Source organism: Cervus elaphus, chromosome 24 (assembly GCF_910594005.1).
Source record: "Cervus elaphus chromosome 24, mCerEla1.1, whole genome shotgun sequence".
In the NCBI taxonomy this organism is placed as follows: domain Eukaryota; kingdom Metazoa; phylum Chordata; class Mammalia; order Artiodactyla; family Cervidae; genus Cervus; species Cervus elaphus.
The window spans coordinates 65,212,317-65,236,032 of NC_057838.1; the positions used below are offsets into that span (position 1 = coordinate 65,212,317).

Sequence of the window (23,716 nt, forward strand, 5' to 3'; positions counted from 1 at the left end):
AGGCACCAAGGCTTTGCACCCCTTGGCTTGAAAGGTTGGATGTGGGTATTCTGGTGATAGTTAAAAAAAAAAAAAAAGATCCTGCCTCTCAAGATCTCTGGGGTCTTCCCAGGTGTCTTCATGCAAACGGGAAGATGCTGGGGCATGGCCTGAAGCGCCGGGCAGAGGCAGTGTTCAAACTGGGCAGCGCTTTTGGGGTACTTTAAGATCCTTGCGCGGATATTCCACTCCGCCGAGGTGACGTGCGGGGGCGGGGGCCGGGGCGGGGGCCGGGGCCCGGGGGAGGGGGGGGGGTGGTCTTCAGAGTCTTTAAACATTCCCCAGGTGTTTGCAATCAGCAGTCAGGCTGCAGACTCCCTACGTGGATGGCATGCCCCAGAAACAGAACCATGTGTATTTTATTGTAAATTTAAGGAATTGGGACTTGAACGTTGAAGCACAGAACCAGGAAAAAGAACTTGGTTGCTGGTTTGGCTTTTCACCAGGGTGACGGCTGCCAGCGCGCTGGGGTCTTGTGTGGTGGGCCTGTGTTGGAGGTTCCCCTTTAGTTCCCCAGTGGGAACACAGAGGAGGGCTTCATGATACTGGGAGCAGACGGAGCGGTGCTTCACGGAGAAGGTGCATTTCATCCATTTAGTTTACGTTAACTTAAAAAAGGGGGTTAATTAAAATTTCTCAGTGCGGGTGTGTGTGTGTGTGTGTGTACACACATGCGTGTGCGAAAGTTGACCATGAATTTGGAAAGGTTGAGTCTCTTGCGTCAGTTCACACTTGGCTGGTTTCAGGGAGGAGAAGAGCCCTAGCTTATGTTGCCAGTTACTGTGAGCGTCATCCACGTGTTTAGTCAGGTTTTGGAGAAGTAGTTACGGAAGGCCTAGTCTGTGCCACGAAGTGTTTCTAGTGTTTTGGGATTTGGTGTCTAGGTTTTGGAGGTCTGGGCTTTAGAGGTGAGGAGCAGGTCTGTATGTGGGGGAGGTGAGGTGGAGTCTTACTTGGGTGGGACCCGCTGCCCCTTGATAAAGTAATCAGAAATAAAACCAGCGGAGAGAAAAGCGGTTTGTCCTTAAGCCTTGCTCAGTGGGTTCTTACCTCATCACCAGGGAGTGAGGCTGTGGTTTGTTCTGTATCTTGGCTGGCAGGCTGTTAACCTTAGGGGACATGTCCCCAGTGTTTTCAGGGTGGACTTCACCGTCAGAACCCGTGAGTGGGCTCACTGACATACCAAAAAAACAAGTAATGGTGAGTTGAAAACCTTTGAAAAAGAATATTGAATCTGACCGAAATATAAATCAGGTAACCATGAGGCTACTTTGATGTTGTCATTTGTCCTTGCTGCAGTTTCAGTGGTTTTGGGTGCCGAGTAAAAGGGTCAGTTGGTTAAACTTCAGTAAGAGGATCCAGAGATGTGGAGGGATCTTACTTAGCCTTTCAGATGTGCTGCTGTTACGGAAAGGTGGGGGCTTCAGCTACCTGCTGCTCAAAAGCCAATAAACAGCCCAGGTTGGTGGAAAGGAAAGTTTGCTTCATTTCAGATGCTGGCAGCCTGGTAGGGGGTGGAGACGGGGGACATCTGTCCAAAGGCCAGCTCCCCACAGCTGAGAAGCAGTGGGGTAAGAGATTTTTTAGGCTGAGAGAGGGGGCTCCATGCAGAAACAGCACGGTCAGCTCCGTAGGTCGTTTTCAAATTGGTCATCTTGTTTCAGGTGCAGTCAGTCTTCAGTTCCAGAGTTAGTTTGTTTCTGTCTCTTGAAGCCAGTTGTCAGACTGGTGGCCACATATGTCATGGGTACAGGCTGGTCATCACGTAGTTAATTTCTTCCACCTGGTGGGGGTTTCTGTATCTACAAGACAGCTCACAGGGCATGGCTCAGAATGTTGTCTGTTAGCCGTTGAGCAGGAACTAAAGGAGCTTGACTATGCGCTTAATGAGGATGTTGTTATTGTTTGGTCTCCTCTGACTGTTCTTAGTTTTGCATGTTCTCACTTCTCTGACAAACGCATTCTTGGCCTAGAGTTTCTCATGGACACAAGGCTGGCAGAGCACCTGCGGGCGAGGGCCTAGGGTCCTGCTGTCTCTCTGTGTCCTTGGCTCCAGGTGTCAGGTGTGGCTGAAACTGGAGAGGTGAGGGTGTGGCCTCTGTTCGGGGTGGTCTGATCCAATGGCAGAGACCCTTGTCTGTATCTCAGGCCTAAAGGGTCTTGTTTTTCCCACAGTCGGTTTACTGGCAACCATAGAGAGATGAGGAGCCTGGTCCCGCCTCAGGAGTCCTGGGGTTCTGCCCCCCCTTGCTCTGGGTCCTAAGTGCGTGCGTGAGGACTGTGTGCTGAGCACTCCGTTGGAGGTGGAGCCGTGAGATAGCTTCTGAGGAGCATCCAGTCTGGAGGGAGGGCTGGAGAGGTCACAGGACTGACTCAGGATGTGGTTTGGTGGAGCAGAGTCCAGAATGGAGGCTGCGGAGCTCGGTCAGACCCGTGGGTTATTACCGAATGCTGAGTATGGCCTCCTCTGCTGCACAGGAGGTCCTGTTGATTAGCTGTTTATAAATGTGCGTGCGTCTGTGTCAGTCCCAATGTCCTCATTTATTGCCACCCCCTCCCCTTTCCCCTTTGGTGACCATGGGTTCGTTTCCTAGGTCTGTGAGCCTGTTTCTGCTTTGTATGTTAGTTCATTTTGGCCATGCCGCAGGGCGTGTGGGATCTTAGTTCCCTGACCAGGGATCGAGCCCATGCATTCTGCAGTAGAAGCGCAGATTCTTAACCACTGGGCCTCCAGGGAAGTCCCTAGTTCATTTTTCTCAGTGTGTGGATTACAGTGTGCCACCTGTAAGTGGCAGCCTGTGATATTCGTCTTTCTCTGTCTGATACTGTCATCTCGAGGCCTGTCCTTGTTGCTGCCAATGGCATCATTTCATTCTTTTCTATGGCTGAGTAATATTCCATTGTATATGTGTACCACATCATCTTTGTTCTCCATTTCTCTGTGGCTGTTTATTTTCATTGGTTCCATGTCTTGGCTCTTGAAAATAGTGTTGCATGATCACTAGGGCACATGTGTCTTTTCAAATTCTGCTTTTCTATGTACAGACCGCCTGGGAGTGGGATTTCCAGACCCTGTGGTAGCTCCAGTCTCCAGGAAGTAGTGCGGTGCAAACGAAAGCACTGGGCCATTGTGGAAGCAGGTTGTGGGCTTGGAAGCTCAGTGGAACAAAGGCTTTGGTCAATCTTGGGGTCTTCTGGACTTGTCTCATGTGCTTTGGGACCCCAGACATTTGAGGCGCTTTGGCATCTCTGAAACCATGAGATGTGTGATGAGTAGTGGAAAGGAGAGGGAGAGGTGAGTGAAGCCAGCCTCTGACCGCCTGGCCTGCCCTCCTCCAGGGACCCCCAGGATGACTGGAGGTGGACGAAGGGCAGCAGGCAGGGGCAGCGGTGGACCGCCGGCCTCTTCTTTACCTTGCATGTGCTCCAGGTGGCGAAGGTCAAGTCCTCCTGGAGCAGCTCTTCGGAGGGGAGCTCCCCCAATCGCAGCTGGCTCCTGGAGCGCAGTGCTGTGGCCGCCCCCAGCGCTGTGTGGGATTCAGGGGTCCAGCAATCCCAAGTGCCTGAGAGCCCGAGGAGGAGGAGGCTGTGTCCTGGGGCTCATCCCGCCGCAGCAGCTCCTCCTCCCCCCCGGTCTTCCACCTCCTCCCCTCTTTCTCCTCCTCTTCTCCCCCCTCTTCGTCCTCACCCTACCCCTCTTCCTCCTCGTCCTCCTCCCCCTCCTCTTCCTCTGCCCCAGGAGTGGGTGGGGCCCCCTCTGAAGGAGGCCTGATTCGGAGCTCTCCGGGTATCTTTCGTCGAGGGGATCCCCTCTGCGCCCTGCCAGACCTTCTCTAGAAGAACTGTCTCTCGGGGAGCAAGCCTGCAGCTTCAAGGTAAGAGGCCCCGATGCTTTGAAAGCAGTGAAGCCCTTTCCCCTGGCTTGAGATGTTGGAGGTCGTATTTTGGTGAAAGGATACTTAAAAAAAAAACAAAAACAACCTCTTAAGACCTGTGGGGACTTCCCAGAGGGGCACGTGTCAATTGGTAGGTGCCAGGGGATGGCCTGAAGTTCCGTGCAGAGGTGGTGGTCAAGCCGGCCAGCACTTTGGGACTACTTTAGGACCCTTGCGCCTACTTGAGGACCCTTGCGCCTTCCTGCTGCGGTCACGTGGGCTGTGGGCGGGGCTTCGAGTCTTTAAATTTTCCTCAGGTGCTTGTCAGGCTGGAGTCAGACCGGCTGAGCGGGAAGGTGGGTGGCGTGCCCCAGAGGCCCAGCTGTATCCATTTTGTTTACAGATTAAGGAGTTGTGTCTTGTGCTTTGAAGCCCAGAACCAAGACAAGAATTTGGTTCCTGGTGTGGCTTTTCCCCAGGGTTACGGTTTCTAGCACGTTGGGGTTTTGCGTGGTGAGGCAGGGTTTGCTTTGGAGGTTCCCATTTATTTCCCCAGTGGGAACACACAGGAGGGCTTCCTGACACCGGGAGCCCACTGAGGGTGCTTCACGGAGGAGGCGCGTTTCATCCACTCATTTTACGTGAAGCTAAAAAAGAGAATTAATTTCATTTTTTTCAGCCCGCAGGTGTTTATGTGTTGTTGAGGGTGTGTGTGTGTGAAAGTTGGTCTTGAGTTTTGGAAAGGTTGAGTCTCTGGCAGTCAGTCTGCTCTTTGCTGGCTCCAGGGAAGCCCTAGCTTATGTTGCCAGTTACTGTGTGAGCGTCATCCACGTGTTTAATCAGGTTTTGGAGAAATGGTTAGGGAAGGCCTAGTTTGTGCCGCGCAGTGCCTCTAGTGGTTTGGGGTTTGGTCTAGGTATTGGAGCTCTGGGCCTTCAGAGGTGAGGAGGAGGGCTGTATGTGGAGGAGGTGAGACGGAGTCTTATTTGGGTGAGACGGGCTGCCCCTCAATAAAGTAATCATAAAATAGAAAGAATTAGCCTGAAGCAAAGTAGTTCGTCCTTAAGCCTTTGCGCAGTGGTTCTTAGAGCCTCACTCCTCAGTTGCGGGTATTTAATACTTTACCTTTGCTGGTGGGTTGTATACCTTAGGCGAAGTGTTCCATGTCTTTTCAGAGTGGGGCTCACGGAACCCTTAATAGGGCACATTGGTAATTATTTTGATGGGTGTGACCCACGTCTTGCAGGATCTTTAGCTTCCCAACCAGGGGCTGAACCTGGGGCTTTGGCAAGGAAAGAGCAAGTCCTAACAGCTGGGCTCCCAGGGAACTCCCCATGCTGACTTTAAAAAAAAATGAGATGATAAGTTGATAAGGTTTGTCTTTGACTTAAGAGTACTGAATAGGACTGAAATGTAAGTAAGGTAGATATGTGGGGAATGTGATCTTGTCACTAATCTTTGATTCAGTTTCATTGGTTTTGGGTACTGGGTGAAAAGATCAGTTGATTTAACTTAAGTAACGAGATCTTCATGCGTGGGGGTATTTTGCATAATCTTTCTGGTGCGTCTGGTCTGGGGCTTGGGTTGTCCTGAAGCAGAAACTGAAGAGTTGAGCACTGGTTTGTGAATACTTTCCTCCTTGAAGTCCATCGCTCTAAAATGTGAGAAGTTCCGAAGCTATACATGATCTGCTTGTATGCTGTGCGTGAATGCATGTGTGGATGTGAGAGTGTGAGTTAATGGCTGTGGTGTTTTAGAAATAGATCTAGCTGAGCCACCCGTGTGTGCACAAACATGTGTGCGTGTGTACATGTGCATTCAGTCATGTCTGACTCTTTGCAGCCCTATGAACTGTAGCCTGCCAGGCTCCTCCGTCCATGGGATTTTTCAGGCGAGAATACTGGAGCAGGTTGCCACTTCCTCCTGCGGGAGATCTTCTGGACCCAGGGATCGAACCTGCGGCTCCTGCATTGGCAAGCAGATTCTTCACCTCTAGTGCCACCTGGGAAGCCCTAGTCCAGTCACAGAGACCCTTTTCTCTCCTTTAGACCCATGGTACATTTGCTTTGTGAACTTGGAGGGGTACACACTTAGCTTTGTGTGTCCTCCACAGTACGGAAGTCTCTGTGCCTGGTCATGGAATATTCCCAGGGAAGGACATTTGTCTTAGTTCATTCTGGCTGCTGTAACAAAATGCCATGGGCTTTTGTTAGCTTGTAAACCACAGAACTTTCTCACAATTCTGGAGGCTGGAAGTCTGAGATCAGGGTGCCGACTTGGACAGGCAAGGACCCTCTTCAGGGTCCCAGACTTCTCTTTGAATCCTCACGTGGCGGGGGAGGGGGCAAGGAAGTTGTCCTGGGGCCCCTTCACTAGGGCCCTGAGCCCGTCACTGAGGGCCCCGCTTTCCTGACCCAGTCACTTCCCGTGGGACACATGGCATACTGTCACCTTGAGGTCAGAGTTCAACATGTGAGTCTTCTGGGGAACACATTCAAACCATACCTATACAGGGGGATTTTGGAATCGCTGGGGATTCCTGTTGGCCAGCATCTTGTTGTTTGTGCCTTATTAGCTGTGGGTTGTTTGTGAGATTCTCTTAGATTCTAGTGGTCACTGACAGTCCCTCCTTACTTTATAGGGAAGGTTGAATGTGTCTGTTATGAGCACCTTCACCCACTTTATGTTCAGTCTTTAGTTTGACATATGCAAATTTCTGATTCATTTTAGGGGAGGAAGAGTTTTGAGCCTTCATGATGTGCTAAAGCTTGTCAAATGAGTCTCAATGTTTGACCTCTCGATGGTCACTAAATTCTAAGTCTTCTGAAGTGGGCAGAGTTACCTTTTTAAAATTTGTTTTATTCATTTTTCAGAAGAAAACGAGGGTTATGCTAAACCCTTGAGATTTTAAGCATCATTGTTGTTGTTTTAAATTGAAGTGTAGCTGATGGCAGTGCTGTCTTTATGTCTTAGCAAATACTTAGCTATCAGTGAACACATGTTTGAGCACCTGTTATGTGCAGGCCCTGGGAGAGTGAGACTCAGAAAGGTCATATGACTTGACCAAGGCCACACAGCTTCCCCAGGGCAGAGCTGTCATATAATACCCCATCAGTCTGACTTTGAAGCCAGTGTTCTTTCTGCTGCTGCCCTCTGTGACCACTGTCCTCCTGACCCAGCGTTAGACCTGGGTGCGGTCTAAAAGGCTGGGGACATGAACAAGACAGGATCCTTTCTCTTGAGGAACCCTCCACAGGGTCACGCAGCCCAGACATGAGAGAGCACTGTGCATCTTGGCTCGAGTGATGAACTTCCATGAGTGGTCCTGTCTCTGGCATCTTCTCCTCGTGGATGTCCGGGGCTTGGGTAGAAGGCTGTGCCGGGGCTGGAGCAGCAGAGAGTAAGCCGATTCGTCACAGGGCAGCGTGTGGTGTGTTATATCAGGGATATCTGAAGTCACGAGGAGTCTGAGAAGTGAGGGGTTAGCCATCGGGGAAGTCCTCACAGAAGAGGTGTTGTTTGAGTTCTGCTCATAGATGAGGAGGAGGAAAGGGCAGTTCAGGCAGCAGAAGCAACGTGTGTCCAGAAAGTGTCAGGAAATGCTGGTCTCTGATGCTTGGGGCACGTCTTGTTCCTGTGGCCCTTCTTTTCCCCTTTCCAGTGTTTTCCTCATTCCCAGGACACCCTAGTGAGTGGGAAAAGGTAGGAGATGATGCTGGACGGAAGGCTGGGGACCAGCCTGGGGAGGAGGGCTTCAGGGGACACGCTCAGGAGTCTGGGATCTCTACTGCAGGCAGATGCAGAGCCGTTGCAGGGTTTTAAGCAGAGGTGTGACGTTGCCAGATGGTAGAACTCCTTGTGGCACCTGTAGAAAGTGGCTGGATGGGGCCACGCGGGCAGCCACTGCAGTTGTTCCCCGTGACTCACAGTGCTGAGGGCTGGCGTGATGTCTCCCCTGACGTCTCATTTGCCACATGCTTCATAGGTGGAATCGCCTTTCCTAATCTCTCTTCTTCCAGGTTGATCCCAAAGACAGTCCTCGGAACTCTGGATTCTGATCTCTCAGCTGGAGCTGAGGGTCCAAACGGAACGGCTGAGGAGCCAGACAAAGTCCAGAAAGGCAGAGGGATAGACTTTGAGACCAAGGCTCTACCAGGATCTACCTAAAGGCCATCCAGGGGGTCCTGAGAGAGTCGATGCCCAGAAGGAAAGGAGAGGCGGCCTCGAGGGCGAAAGCCAACACCGGGGAGCGCTGCAGCCCAGGAGAGGGTGCTGCCGTGGGTGTCACCGAGTCTGCGCCTCACAAAGAGGAAACGGCCGCCCCAGACGTCAGAGCGGAGGAGGAGGAGGCTGGGCTGGAGACGAGCAGCTTCTGTGACAACACAGCGTTGAAAGACCCTCGGGAGAGACCCAGAGAGCAGCCCCTGGGTGACCGAAGGGTGGTCGCTGGCCAGGGCTCTCCACCGCTGGAGGTCTGCGACGACTCTGGCTCAAATTTCTACAGCCAGAAGGTGAGTCCCAGTCATGCCAGGCATGAGTTTTGTTCAGTGTATTTGGTCTTTTTAATTTGATCCTAAGTGTTATACTCACTCAACACAGTCCTTGACTTCCTCAGGGCTCCAGGAAGCAAATTGATGGTTCTCTTCTAACATGGTTCTTTAAAAGCTGTTGTAGTTGTTCAGCTGCTAAGCCGTGTCCAACGCTTTGCAACCCCTTGGACGGCAGTGCACCAGGCTTCCCTGTCCTTTGCTATCTCCTGGAGTTTGCTCAAACTCATATCCATGATGCTGTCTAACCATCTCATCCTCTGTCGTCCCCTTCTCCTTTTTCCTTCAGTCTTTTCCAGTATCAGGGTGTTTTCCAATGAGTTGGCTCTTCCCATTAGGTGGCCAAAGTATTGGAGCTTCCGCATCAGTCCTTCCAGTGAATATTCAGGGTCGATTTCTTTGAAGATTGACTGGGTTGATCTTCTTGCAGTCCAAGACTCAAGAGTCTTCTCCAGCACCACAGTTCAAAAGCATCAGTTCTTTGGTGCTCAGCCTTCTTTATGGTTCAACTCTCACATCTGTACATGACTACTGCAAAAACCATTGCTTTGACTGTGCAGACCTTTTTTGGCAAAATGATGTCTCTGCATTTTAGTACACTGTCTAGGTGTGTCATAGCTTTCCTTCCAAGAAGCGATTGTTTTTTAATGTCATGGCTGCATTCACCTTCTGCAGTGATTTTGGATTCCAAGAAAATAAAATCTGTCACTGCTTCTACATTTTCTCTTATCTATTTGCATGAAGTGGTGTGACTGGATGCCATTATCTTTGTTTTTTGAATGTTGAGTTTTAAGCCAGCTTTTTCACTCTCCTCTTTCACCCTCATCAAGAAGCTCTTTAGATCCTCTTTACTTTCTGCCATCAGGGTGGTATCATCTGCATATCTGAGGTTGTTGATATTTCTTCTGGCAATCTTGATTCCAGCTTGTGATTCACTCTTGCCATCTCCTGCTTGACCATGTCCAATTTACCTTGATTCATGCACCTAACATTCCAGATTCCTATGCAATATTATTCCTTACAGCATCGGACTTTACTTTCACTACCAGGCACTCCCACAACTGAGCGTCATTTCTGCTTTGGCCCAGCCACTTCATTCTTTCTGGAGCTATTCATAATTGCCCCCACTCTAAGGCCCCCAGGCGTGTACTGGACACTTTCCCACCTGGGGGGCTCATCTTCTGGTGTCATATCTTTTTGCTTCTTCATCCTGTTCATGGAGTTCTCGTGGCCAGAATACTGGAGTGGCTTGCCATTCCCTCCTCCAGTGGACCATGTTTTGTCTGAACTCCTCACTATGACCTGTCCATCTCGGGTGGCCCCGCACTGCGTGGCTCAGAGATTCATTGAGTTACACAAGCGCCTTTGCCCTGACAAGGCTGTGATCCATGAAGGGATCTTTAAAAGTCATCACAGACTGAATACGGGCCAGCCAACTCTGTCTGTAAAGAGCCAGATAGTAAATAGTTTAGGCTTTTGGAGCTTTTAAGGCCTCTGTTCCAGCTTTTCAACTCTGATGTAATAGCATGAGAACAGCCATAGATGATATTTAAGTGAATGAACCTGATTATGTTCCAGTAAAACCTTATTAACAACACCAGGCACTGCATTAGGTTTGGCTTATGAGCCACAGCTTGCTGAACTCTGAATTAATACTTGAAAATACTTTGCTCAGTGCCTCATTTGTAGTAGACTCTCCATAAATGTAGCTTTAAATGTTACCATACGGGCTTGAACCTTAGGCAGTCTTGAGTCCAGGTCATTTCTGGTTTTCCGAAAAAGGAAACCCAAAACCTTTTTTTTTGGCCCAAATTGCTCTATAAAGCCCCTCAAGGTCTTAGATGACATCATCATAAGTGTGTTTATCGTATGTATTTCTAAGTACATATGCCTCTTTTGAAGTTGCTTTTCTTCCTCCCACTCTCACGTTGTATTAAATAATTTTATTAAACCTTTTCCCACGTTTCTCTGACATAGTCTTTGTTGTCACTGGAGCACCTTTTTGAGTCATGCAAGGTGATTTCCTGAACTTCCCTGATGAGAAGGAAAGAATCTGACTCAAGAGGTCTGAGGTGGGACTGGGGAACTGGTGTTTTTAACAGATCCCCTCGGATGACAGAGAAGTATGTGAAGCATACAGAGGACATCTCTACCCTCCCACCTGAGTTGGAATTTTAGCTGTTTTTATTTCAGCTTTTTATCATGGAATATTTAAAACATCTGTGAAAATTACCCACACACTCATCAGTCATCTCCAGTAAGTACTAACTCACTGCCAGTTTTGTCTTGTTTGGTTTCTCTGTCCGCTTTCTCTCTACAAATAATTGAGAAGCAAATCCCACCTACTGTTATCATTTCACCCATAAATATTTTAGTGTGTATCTGTAAAATTAAGAGACAGGATCTTTAGGAAAAATATAAGCGTTACTACAGTTCTGATCTTTCCCCCTGTTCTGTCTCCCCCAGTCCTCAATAGCATCAGCTGTCCAGTCAGTGATGAAATTCCTGCTTCATGAGTGTTTCTGTTTCTTTGAAACAGGATGCAGGAATCATGTGTGTCAGTTACTAAATGCTTTAAGTCTCTTAGTCTCTGTAGATTCCTCCTCCCCTCTCCCACCCTGTGTTATAATTTATTTGTTGTAAAAACAAGATAGAAAGAGAGAAAAAAGGTGTTATTTGACTTGTAGGATTTCCTGCATCTGAGATCTTACGCATGCAATGTTGCACTTTTAGAATCTGTATTATTCTGTCACTGGAAGTCTTACCCACGATGCAAACAGCTGTTCCCTTTGCGTTTTTTCAGAGTCCCACAGTGTAACATGTCTAATTATTTTTTCGGTTACCTTTTTAAGAAATATATTTCCATCATTTAAAAGTAAGAAATGTGTTTAGTGAAAAGTAGTTTTCTAACCTGGCCCTGTGTTGCCCTATTCCTCCACCTGGCTACCACTTTATATGTTTCTTAAGTATTTTTTCAGTGTGATTTTATGCAAAACCACTTACCATATTGCTTTTCAAACAGTTACCTTCCAAAAAAAAAAAAAAAAGTAGAAATGATCTTTAAAAGCTTTATTAAAAATACTGTCCAACCCAGAACTCTTGAGGTCATACCGGAAGTAATTTTTAAATCTGTCACCTTTCTTTGCTTCCTTTCTCCCTTCCTTTAAAAACATGAATGTATTGCTCACTGCAGTAGCATGCATGCTAAGACTGGAACGAAACGGGGATTAGCATGGCCCCTACGCAAGGATGACAATAAATTTGTAAAGGGTCCCATGTGTTTTAATGAGGTGGATGAGTCCAGAGCCTGTTTATACAGAGTGAAGTAAGTCTGAGAGAGAAAAACAAACACAGTTTATTAACGTATATACATGGAATCTAGAAAGATGGTACTGAGTAACCTGTTTGCAGGGCAGCCGTGGAGATGCAGAGAACAGACTTGTGGACGCAGTCTGGGAAGGAGAAGGTGGGATGGATGGAGAGAGTAGCATGGAAACATGGGCATTACCATATGTAACCTCGATAGCCAGCGGGAATTTGCTGTAGGATGCAGGGAGTTCTAATCAGATGCTATGTGACTGCCTAAGAGGGGAGGGACTGGGTGGGAGGTGGGAGGGAGGATCAAGACAGAGGGGACCGACATGTACCTATGGCTGATTCATGTTGTTGTATGGCAGAAATCAACACAATATTGCAAAGCAGTTATCCTCCAATTACAAAAAAATTTTTTAAATAAAATAAGTTTAGGGAGTCTCTTTAAGTATCTTAAATTAGCTTGGTTGGGGTTCGTTTGGGGTCATTTTTCTTTTTCAAATAAAAGAATACATCTTGTAATACAAGAGACTTTGTAAGGACTTGAATAGAAAATGATCCCTCAGAAAAGGAGGCATCATTTTGAGAAGAAAACCTTCCCTTCCCTTTGGGCATTTTTTGGGTAATTTTACAGATTAACTTTTGTTGGTGAAATATAGTCTAAAGAGCTAGATTGCAAAGATGTCATTTGATCCATAATGCTCTTTCATAGTGAGTTGTTTGTTATACAAATTGTATTTGCTTATGAAAATACTAGAAGAAGTTCCTTAAGGCCTCTTGGTCGTCATCTGGTGCCAGCGGATACAGATGGCTTCATTAAGGAAAAGAAAACAGGCACTTTAGCGGAGTTGTTTCTGCATGAAGTGAAATCTGGGTTGAGTGTATTTCGCAAACCTGGTCTGTATCAAAATTACATGGAGATGTAAGTACAGGTTCCTTGGCCCTTCCCTGGACCTTCTTAATCACAGTGTCTCAGGGTGGGGAGGGTCATAAAAAAGCCCCCCAGTGGTTCTGGTGTGAAGCTCCATTCAGGAATCATTGTATTCTACAAATTAATTCAAATACCCCAGGGGCATTAGTGGTAAGAATCGCCTGCCAGTGCAGGAGAAGTGAGAGATGCGGGTTCGATCCCTGGATCCAGACGATCCTCTGGAGAAAGGCATGGCAACCCACTCCATATTCCTGCCTGAAGAATCCCATGGATAGAGGAGCCTGGTGGGCTGCAATCCCAAGGGTTGCAAAGAGTCTGACATGACTGAAAATGCATGCAGAAATTAAAATACAGTATTCACGGCACTTATTATTTTCCCAGACACTGTTCTAGGTGTTTAGGAGACATCAGAGAAGAGAAGTTCTTGACTTTGTGGACTTAGGATCTAGCAGGGCTTAATTGATTGAATGCAGTGTTTAGTTGTTCAGTTATTGTTGCTACCTAGTGATATAACAAACTTTTTTTTGCTCTCAAGTTTGTGAGTCAGGAAGTCCGATTGGTCTGGACTGAGCAGGTCTTGCGTGGTGGGGGGAGGGGGGCTCTCTGGTTCCGTTCAGTTACCAGGTGGGCCCTGGTCTGAAAGCCCGGTAAGGCTTGCAGTTGTTCAGTCACTCAGTTGTGCCCAACGCTTTGCAACCCCATGAACTGCAGCACCTCAGGCTTCCCTGTCCTTCAGCATCTTGCAGAGCTTGCTCAAACTTCATTATGCCATCCTGCCATCTCATCCTCTGCCGTCCCCTTCTCCTGCCTTCACTCTTTCCCAGCATCAGGATCTTTTCTAATGAGTCAGCTCTTGGCATCAGGTGGCCAAAGTATTGGAGCTTCAACTTCAGCATCAGTCCTTCCAGTGAATAATTCAGGGTTGATTTCCTTTAGGATTGACTGACTGGTTTGATCTCCTTGCAGTCCAAGGGACTCTCAAGAGTCTTCTCCAACATCACAGTTCAAAAGCATCAATTCTGTGGTGCTCAGCCTTCTTTATGGTCCAGCTCTCACATCCATACACGACTACTGAAAAAACCATAGCTTTAACTAGACAGAACTTTGTCGGCAAAATGATCTCTCTGCTTTTTAACACACAGTCTAGGTTTGTCATAGCTTTTCTTCCAAGGAGCAAGCATCTTTTAACTTTGTGGCTGCAGTCACCATCTTCAATGATTTGGAGCCCAAGAAAATAAAGTCTGCCACTATTTCCATTGTTTCCCCATCTGTTTGCCATGAAGCAATGGGACCGGATGGCATGATCATCATTTTTTGACTGTTGAGTTTAAGCCAGCTTTTTTACTCTCCTCTTTGACCTTCATCAAGAGGCTCTTTAGTTCCTCTTTGCTTTCTGCTGCCATAAAGGTGGTGTCATCTGCATTTTTGAGGTTATTGATATTTCTCCTGGCAGTCTGGATTCCAGCTTGTGCTTCATCCAGCCCAGCATTTTGCATGATGTACTCTGCATATAAGTTAAATAAGCAGAGTGTCAATATACAACCTTGACGTACTCCTTTGCCAATTTGGAACCAGTCCGTTGTTCCATGTCCGCTTCCACTTGTTGCTTCTTGACCTGCATATAAATTTCTCAGGAGGCAGGTAAGGTGGTCTGGTATTCCCATCTCTTGAAGAATTTTCCACAGTTTGTTGTGATCCATTCAGTCAAAGGCTGTAACGTAGTCAATGAAGCAGATGTTTTTCTGGAACTCTCTTGCGTTTTCTGTGGTCCAGCGGCTGTTGGCAATTTGATCTCTGGTTTCGCTGCCTTTTCTAAATCCAGCTTGAACATCTGGAAGTTCTCGGTTCACATACTGTTGAAGCCTGGCTTGGAGAATTTTGAGCATTACTTTGCTAGCGTGTGAGATGAGTGCAGTTGTGCAGTAGTCTGAACATTCTTTGGCATTACCTTTCTTTGGGATTGGAATGAAAACTGACCTTTTCCAGTCCTGTGGCCACTGCTGAGTTTTCCAAATTTGCTGGCATATTAAGTGCAGCACTTTCACGGCATCATCTTTCAGGATTTGAAATAGCTCAGCTGGAATTCCGTCACCTCCACTAGCTTTGTTCATAGTAATGCTTCCTAAGGCCCACTTGACTTCACACTCCCAAGATGTCTGGTTCTAGGTAAGTAATCACACCATCATGGTTATCTGGGTCATGAGGATCTTTTTTGTATAGTTCTTCTGTGTATTCTTATCACCTCCTCTTAATAGCTTCTGCTTCTGTTAGGTCCAGACCATTTCTGTCCTTTATGGTGCCCATCTTTGCATGAAGTGTTCTCTTGGTATCTCTACTTTTCTTGAAGAGATCTCTAGTCTTTCCCATTCTATTGTTTCCCTCTATTTCTTTGCATTGATCACTGAGGAAGGCTTTCTTACCTCTCCTTGCTATTCTTTGGAACTCTGCATTCAGATGGGTATATCTTTCCTTTTCTTCTTTAGCTTTTCTTTTCTCATCTATTTGTAAGGCCTCCTCAGACAGCCATTTTGCCTTTTGCATTTCTTTTTCTTGGGTATGGTCTTGATCACTGCCTCCTGTACGGTGTCATGAACCTCCATCCATAGTTCATCAGGCACTCTTATCAGATCTAATCCCTTGAATCTAATTGTCACTTCCCCTGTATAATCATAAGGGATTTGATTTAGGTCATACCTGAATGGTCTAGTGGTTTTCCCTACTTTCTTCAGTTTAAGTCTGAATGCAATAAGGAGTTCACCACCTGAGCTGCATTCAGCTCCTGGCAAGACTGGGCATCCACAATGCTCAGTCACTGCTGGACGCGCTAGGCAGTGGTGCACCCTCTCCAGCGTGTGGTCGTGGGTGCTCAGATGTTACACGGTGGTCGACCACCCTCAGAGGATCTAGTGGAGAGAACCAGGGGCGACGGCAAGGCCCTTCCGCCCTGGCCCCAGAAGCGGCAGGGTCGCTCCTGGTTCTGTCAGTGACAGTACAAGTTTGCCCAGGTTCAAGGGAAGGGGTCACAAAGCCCACCTTTCAATGGAGGCTGATGTCAAAGAATTTGTGAACATAGCTTGACACGGCTACAAGGGCATGGCGGTGTGTTTTGAATGTGCGAGAGACGTGTTGTTAGGGGCGCTGGGTGTTGCTTTTCTCTGAAATGCCCTCCCCTCCCCAACACCGTGTGTTTTTGTTGTTCAGTCACTCAGTCGTGTCCGACTCTTTGCGACCCCATGGACTGCAGCATGCCAGGCTTCCCTGTCCTTCACTATCTCCCGGAGCCTGCTCAAACTCATGTCCATTGAGTCAGTGATGCCATCCAACCATCTCACCCTCTTTTGCGCCTTTCTCCTCGTGCCTGTGTGATTTGGTGAGTAGTTTCTCCCCCAGAGGGATTTTCCGGGAAGGGCGTGCAGGCCTAGACCCTCTCGGGGATGGCACGTGGCAGCATGCTCAGAAGTTTGCTCCCTGAAGCTGCTAGCCCTGTTCTGAGGTGCAGCCTGGCTCGCTTTCTGGGAATAACAAGGAAGCCGGGTGACAGAGTCCACTAAGGCATGAATGCAGAGCCGTCATCACAGCCATAAAAGCTGCCAGGGCTTGTGTTCTGCAGGTGACCGTGCACGGGAGGCTGTCGTCACACAGACGTTAACCTTCTGTCTCTTTTGCTTTCTGCAGACTAACAGGGCGAAGGAGCAAAGAGCATTCTGGGAGGGCGTGTGGCCACGTGGCGGAGCTGCATCGAGCCGCCTGCCCAGGCTGGAGGGTTTCATCGACACCCACTGTCACCTGGATGCGCTCTTTGCCAGGCTGTCCTTCCAGGGGACCTTCGCTCGGTTCAGGCAGATCTACAGCGGCTCCTTCCCGAGGGAGTTTCAGGGCTGCGCCTCCCAACTTCTGCGATCCTCCCACACTGACCGACAGCCTCTGGGAGGACCTGCTGAAAGAGGACCTGGAGTGGGGAGGCCTCTGGCTGTCACCCCCATTTTGCTCCCTGCTGCGGTGAGAGGCAAGAAGGAAATCTGCAGGCCTTCAGGCACCCCAGAGCCGTGGCGTTCGGGGCGATGGGCTTGGATGACTCCCTGAAGTGCTCCACGCCCGCCCTGGTACAGCACGAGGCAACGTCGTCCTCGGGGGCTTACTTACCGTGTGAGTTCCTCATTTCCTTGTAACATCAGGATTTCTCTCCCTGGGGAACTAACGAATTTAGAATCTCTAAGGACGTCATCACTCTTATCCAGACCCCCTAGTTGTCATTGGTCACATGCTTCACACGCTGTTTCTTACCTCTCAGCTTCATTGTGTAAGAAGATGGGGACAGGCCCGAAGTGACCCTTGCAGCCAATGATACCAGTGGCAAAACTTCTGTTCCTTCTTGGGAAGCAGCACATTTTGTTTGATTAATTAAATAATATGTTATATTTTTTATAAAATATATTTTATAACATATATAATTATTTGTAACTTATATAAAATATATTTTATAACTTAAAGTTAGTGTGCCCGTTGCAGGATATTTGAAAAGTACACAGATGTGTACAGATCATTTCCTGTTCCATCAACATCGTGACCATGACCATCGTAAGACCCTTCCCGCCCAGTGAGCTTTGTTTCCTCCTGCGCTTTTTCTGCTGGCTTACCGGGGAGGACAGAGTCTCCAGCCCAGCCACAGTTTCTGTCCCCAAACAATTCTTCCTTCTTAACGGTTTTGAAATTCAGATGTGTTTTGAAATTCATGTTTTTAATGTTGCTGTTCCTTGGAGAATTGCGAGGAACAATTGGGAGGTGTGTCTTTCAAACACCTGTCATAGAATCAGGAACACGTGGGCTGTCTCTACATGCTTTTTAGAAAAGTAGGAAAATCAAAATGAGAACGTAGTAGTCGCAAACCTTTTTTCTACTGTGAAAGTGTGCCTGCTTCATTAAGTATGCTTTGAAAAATAGGCTTTTTAACATCTATGTAATATTCTACCTTTGATTACTTAAGGGAAGATTTTTTAGAAGCAAAAATTAAATGTGGGAATTAGAATTCCTTGCTACCTCCTGCCTGTGGAGGGGCCCAGGGGAGGGTGGATGTGCTGGGGGTGGGGGGTTCTCACCAGCTCTAGATACTGGATCTAGCTTGTCTTTACAGTCCTTGGCAAGCAGTCTATGCTCTTGGTTCCCCAGGGTCACTTTCCCTTAGTTGAAAATCACAGATTCAATGTGAGTTACATCAGAATTGGTATTGGCTCATTGCCAGTGTTTTGAGGCGAGGTAGTGTAAGTGTCGGACCTGACTGTCATTGCAGGTGAACACCACCTGACTCAAATTACCCAAAACATCTTTTTATTTGATGTAGTAATTCAAACACGAATTATATTCCACAATTGAAAAAAATTCATGGAAACATTAAGTCAAAGATGACATAATTTGTTTATAAATGAATTAGTATTTTTGTTTTTTTCCCTAAACTGACCTTTTTAAAGGAAAGAATAAGTTCTGGCCCTATTTTTTCATTAAAATTATTAGCAACTTGTTTATTTTACTACTGAAGATTTTTAAAGTAACTAGAACTTTTTAAAATGTAATATATCTGTAGGTATCCACCTAGAAGAAGATCTGATTTTGGTTAGGAAAGCAAGTTGGAGGAGATATATGTAGTATTTATTCTTTCCACACACACTTGAGCACCCTACGAGAGTCAGGCATTGTGCAGATGTGTGTGTGTATGGCAGTGTTGTGTGTAGGAAAAGGTGTGCAAGGTGATGGATTACCTCTGGGGAGTGGGGGTAGAGGACGGGGCAGTGAAGGTGGGGACACTTAGCCTGTAGTGATGCCTCTGAGCACCGCCCTGCCCCCGGAGCCCCAGATACACATGGCCCAGTGGTTGCTGTGAGCACAGCCTGGGTTCAGATTTGAATCGTGGTGCTGGAGCTCACCACCCGCAAGTTACATGACCTCATTCGGAGCCTCGGTTTCTTTGCAGGATGGGCTAATAGCAGGAGCTCTCCTAAGGTGTTCTTGGGCATTGCACGTTATAATACATCTAAATACTGCTTCCACCTAGGAGGGCTGTCCCTTGTGGCTCAGCCGGTAAAGAATCCGCCTGCAATGCAGGAGACCTGGGTTCGATCCCTGGGTTGGGAAGATCCCCTGGAGAAGGAAGTGGCAACCCACTCCAGTATTCTCGCCTGGAGAATCCCATGGACAGAAGAGCCTGGCAGGCTACAGTCCATGGGGTCGCAAGAGTCGGACATGACTTAGCGACTAAAGCATCACCAGCACCATCACCAGCACCTAGGGAGCGCACAGTGTTAGCTATTATTATTCTGCCTGTAATGCGGGAGACCTGGGTTCGATCCCTGGGCTGGAAAGATCCCCTGGAGAAGGGAAAGGCTACCCACTCCAGTATTCTGGGCTGGAGAATTCCATGAACCGTGTAGGCCATGGGATCGCAAAGAGTCAGACACGACTGAGAGACTTTCATTTTCATGCATTATAAAGTTTAAGAACACAGAATCCGACACAGAGGGGGTTGCCCACTGCGCTGGCTGCTCTGGGAGTAACCAGAGTGACCCTGACCCACAGGCGTTGTCCCCGTCTCCTCCCAGGTGTTTGAGGGGCAGCTGGAGCTGGCCTCATCTCAAAGGAAGCCCTTGGTATCCACTGCCGAGAGGCGGAGGGCGATCTGCTGAAAATCATGAAAACATGGGTGCCTCCAGACTACAAGATTCACAGGTGAGAGCCTAGTGAACGGGCCCCGCGGTCTAGGATGTTGCTGGGAAGAAGAAAGTGAGCGAGGAGAACATTGATAATGTCACATCTTAATATAGAATCTTTTCCCAAGATTAACTATCAGCTTGATCCATATGAAATTTCTGGTGTTTGATTATTTTTTTTTATCTAAAGATATGGCAGCTTCGTTTGGTCTGAGCTGATACCCTAAATCATTGTGATCCCCATCCCATGAAAGTGTGAAAAAGGGAAAGTGTTAGTTGCTCAGTCGTGTCTGACACTCTGTGATCCCGTGGACTGGAGCCATGCCGTGAAGCAGGCTGAAACGGGGGCTCGGTTCTCAGAGATGAGAACTGTTGATCTTGGGAGAGGCTGCCTTCAGGGCACCTGAAAAGAAATTTTCTCTCCTCCTTTGAATTGAAAAAGCTCATCCTTCCCCCTTTCCCTCCTTAAAAGTCCAGGATGCGTCTTCCCTAAATGGTACCTAGGAGTTCTTTAGTTTGGTAAAGTCACCGACCCCTGCATCGTGGGCCTGTTTTAGGCGTGGGCTAGGCTTGGGGAGGAGGGGCCCTGGAGGAGCCGTGAGAGACGGTCAGCTAGTCACTCTCCCGAGGCTGGGGGGCTGAGGTGGACACGGGGCGCCCTGGGAGCTGGAGGAGGGGCCCTCAGCTGTATCTGGCTACAGTAAGGCCAGGAGTGACGCCCGGCAGGCGCTTTCAAGAGGGGCAAGAAGGGCTTAACTGAGAAAACGGAGTCTGGATCCCGGGCAAGGTCAGGACAGGTGGCTGAAGCATGTGGGGCTGTCCGGCCACTCGACGCCTGCCTCCAGGGGCCCCAGGCCGGGGGAGTGTCACCTCTGAGTGGAGCCACCCCCAGAGACCCGAGGCGTGGGCGCTCAGCCCTTCTGGGGTGATGTGTGTTGTACTAAGAGTGCGGACAGGGGTCAGTTCAGAGAGGAAAACTCACCTGTAGGCCAGCCCCCCGTTTCCGCTTTCTGTCTCCTCCTTATTCACTTGACCACGTGGACTCAGTCTTTCCCTGCTCTTGTTGCGATCCAGAGGGACTCGGGTTGTCCACTCTGCCCCGACCGCGTGGACTGTGAGTCCTTCCCTGGGATGCGGTCTTTCTGTGTCTGAGAATCTACCCACTGGCAGTCTCATAAAAGAGGGGACGGGTCTGGAGGAAGTCGGGGGCTCTGCAGAGCGGGTTAGAAGGGAGCCCTGACCTGGAAATGTCCTTCCCACGGGCACTGCTTCACCAGCAGCTACCGGGTCGTCGAGCCCCTGCTGAGCACTTTCCCAACATGTCCCAACATGTCCATGGGCCCGGGAGAGCCGGCAGGCTGAGAGAGACCCCGCAGGAAAGGATCGTCCTGGAGAGCGACGCCCCCTATTTCTTACCATGACAGGTAGGGCCGTCTTCAGGCTGAGCTGAGGCTCTGAGGGGGGAGGGTGGGAGGCGGGCAGTCACCGCGCGGGGCCGGCAGGACCTGGGCCACAGTACCTTTCCAGGTGCCCCGACCCCACACCGTGGCTGTGTAGACGCCGCCTCTGTATTGCTTTTCAGAATCAGAGTTTGGGGGACCAAGAAACTGAAGCATAGCTACTCTGTTCCAGGTGGTGCAGAGCCCCACCCTACAGAGGGTCGTCCAGGGAAGCATGGGACTCTAATCACTGGCGCTCTGTGACGGGGACTCTCTGCACCTGCAGACAGAGGGGCGTCTACACAGTGTCAGAGAGGCCCTGCTGGGGGAGGGCCGGGGAGGGGGTCGGACGTGATGGTCATGACCGGAAGATGCAGCAGGGTCCTGAAGGCTCGGTGTCTTCCAGGTTCCCAGGAGCTTCTGCCAGTGTGCCCGCCCCGGCCTGGCCTTGCACACGGTTTGAGAGATTGCCAGGGTCAAGGTCCTGTCACCCAGCCACATCCTGGCCACCCTCCGCGAGAACACCCGCCGCCTCTACAGCCTCTAAGCTGAGACGTGCCATTAGGAGTCTCCCAGAAAAGGTGGCGAAGATCACATTCCTTAGGTTTTAAAGTCCAGGACAAAAGTGGCTTGGGTTCTACGTTTGAAACGGAGAGTACATAACCAGAGGGTGAGAGCGAGGAGCGCAGGGTGTCTTGAGTGACCTCGAGTCTAACCCTTGTCCCCGTCTCTTCCCCGACCAGCGGCCTGATGAGGGGAAGGCCGTGTGAGCTCGGCCTGCGTGTCCCCCTCGAGGGTGTGTGAGACCCCCCGGACGGGGTGCTTCCTGAGACCTCGGTGGGTGCTCCCCCTTCAGGCTGGCAGGGTTGGGGGGGGTGGGTGAGGGGTGCGCACTGGCTTCCTGGCCGCGGGGCTCCAGGGCCCCGGACGAAGAGGGGGAGGACGGACATGAGGATGTGGCGAGCTCGCCCACCAGCGCGCGTCTCTGCAGCTGGTGGTGTGAGTGGTCTGTGAATAAAGTCATCGCCCTTCTCAGCTAAGTGCGTGTGGGCGCCTAGCGTGGTTCCTGGTTTCTCCACTCTAAACACACCTCCCCGGTGGAACTCTTCCTCTGGGGGACGTTTGCCGGAGACCACGCAGGCGGTGAAGGAGCCCCTCGTTTCCCTGGATGACTCTTCGGTCCGATCCTCCGGGTTACCGTGGCAGCCCCGTCAGCACTGGCAGAAGGACCTCAGCCGCTGGCCGCACTGGTTCCACTGCCGTCGATTCAGTTGGGGCCAAGGGGCGCCCATCATCCAGGGCATGTCCTGGCCAAGGAGCTCCTGACGGGTTGGGGGACCCAAGGAAAGCCTGCTTGAGCAAGACCTCAGGGAAGGTGCTCCTGCTTGCAGATCCCCCTGGACCGCAGCCTACCAGGGAACACCAGCTGGGCCTGCGTGCCAGGATGAAGAGGCATGTTCCGGTGGGGGTCTGCGCCCCTGCAGGCTTCCCGCCAGAGTAAAGCACACGGGCCGCACGCTTGTGCGTCCAGGCCTGGGCTCCTCGTGCCTGTCACACAGTGCACCGTGGCCTGTGTGGGCAGGAGAGCTGGTGGGCGTTGGTTCCGATCTATGATTTATTTCCGATCTAGTTTTCGTGTGGCTGGCTGGATTGTTTTGCTGTGCTGCCAGAATGCCTCTGTATCTCTGCCCCCTTGCCCCCTTTGACCACCCCTTTCTGAAAATAAAGTGATGGACCTCCCATGGCCTCCACGTTTGTGCATCTTACTCTGAGTGTTACCAATGGTTTAGTCATTGATTAGCTCAAGAATCCAAAGGTCTGGAGGCATTCTTGAATATGTATGTGCCTTAGCAAAATTCAACTGGAAACAAGCATTCCTGGTCCCTTCTTCAGAGTTCTGCTGCTGGACTTTCCTAGTGGTCCCGTGGCTAAGATTCCATGTTCCTGTTGCAGGAGGCCCGGGTTCAATCCTTGGTCGAGGATCTAAGGTCCCATGTGCTGCAGAGCAACTAAGCCCACATGCCACAACCCCTGAGCCCGTGTGCTGGAACTACTGACGCCTGCATGCTTTGGAGTGCGCTCGCCACGACTGAGGAGAGTCTGCAATGCAGCAAAAGATCCTGCTTGACATGATGAAGATACCATGCGTTGCAGCCAAATAAATAAATTTTGTTTTAAAAAGAAAGTTCTGCTGCCTTTGAGCATTAACTCTCAATTTACTGCCTAGGAACACCCAGATATACTTGTGCTTCTTGGCCATGAAAAATAGACACCTTCTTTGTTCCAGAGCAGTGCAATAGGAGGAAGAAAAATTGAGTGCCCAAGAGTGTCGTCAATGACTTGGTTGTTCTGTGGGCTTTGGACTTGAGCTCTGATGCCTCTGGGCAAACTGACTGCAAAGCCGTGAAACAGAATTTCCTCCCACCTTCCAGTGCTGTTCTAAGGTATCCCTGGACACAAGTGCTCAAGCCAGAAGCAAATGCGCCAGAAGGGAGGCTCTGTTCCAAGAACAGCAAACAAATTTGGAATCTGTGGAGGCCTCCTCTTGGACACACAGTCATTGGTTTGTATATTTCCAGTACATTCTTCACTTGGTCTCAGCCAAACGCATGGCAGCTGCGTCCATGTGACGCAGCGATAGCCTCTTTGTCTCTGGAAATCTGCTCTCGGCCTTTCTGAGGTTTCACATCTTTCTCTCTGTGTTAAATTTGGGATCAGGCATAGTCAAGCTGTCCTGCAAGCACTTAGTAATGCAAGCATTTTCATTTTTGTTTCATTTTTATTTTTTGATTGAAGGATAATTGCTTTATAGAATTTTGTTGTTTTCTGTGAAACCTTAACATGAATCAGCCATAGGTATACATATATCCCCTCC

At 49.2% G+C, this 23,716-nt stretch overlaps 1 non-coding gene and 1 pseudogene across 1 annotated transcript; both read left to right on the forward strand.

The window, feature by feature from the left end:
* Window positions 1-3,296: 3,296 nt before the first annotated feature.
* Window positions 3,297-22,587, forward strand: LOC122682696 (annotated as a pseudogene).
* Window positions 11,642-11,744, forward strand: LOC122683361. Its single transcript, XR_006337710.1, has one exon. It is a non-coding gene; the product is annotated as a U6 spliceosomal RNA (small nuclear RNA).
* Window positions 22,588-23,716: the final 1,129 nt, after the last annotated feature.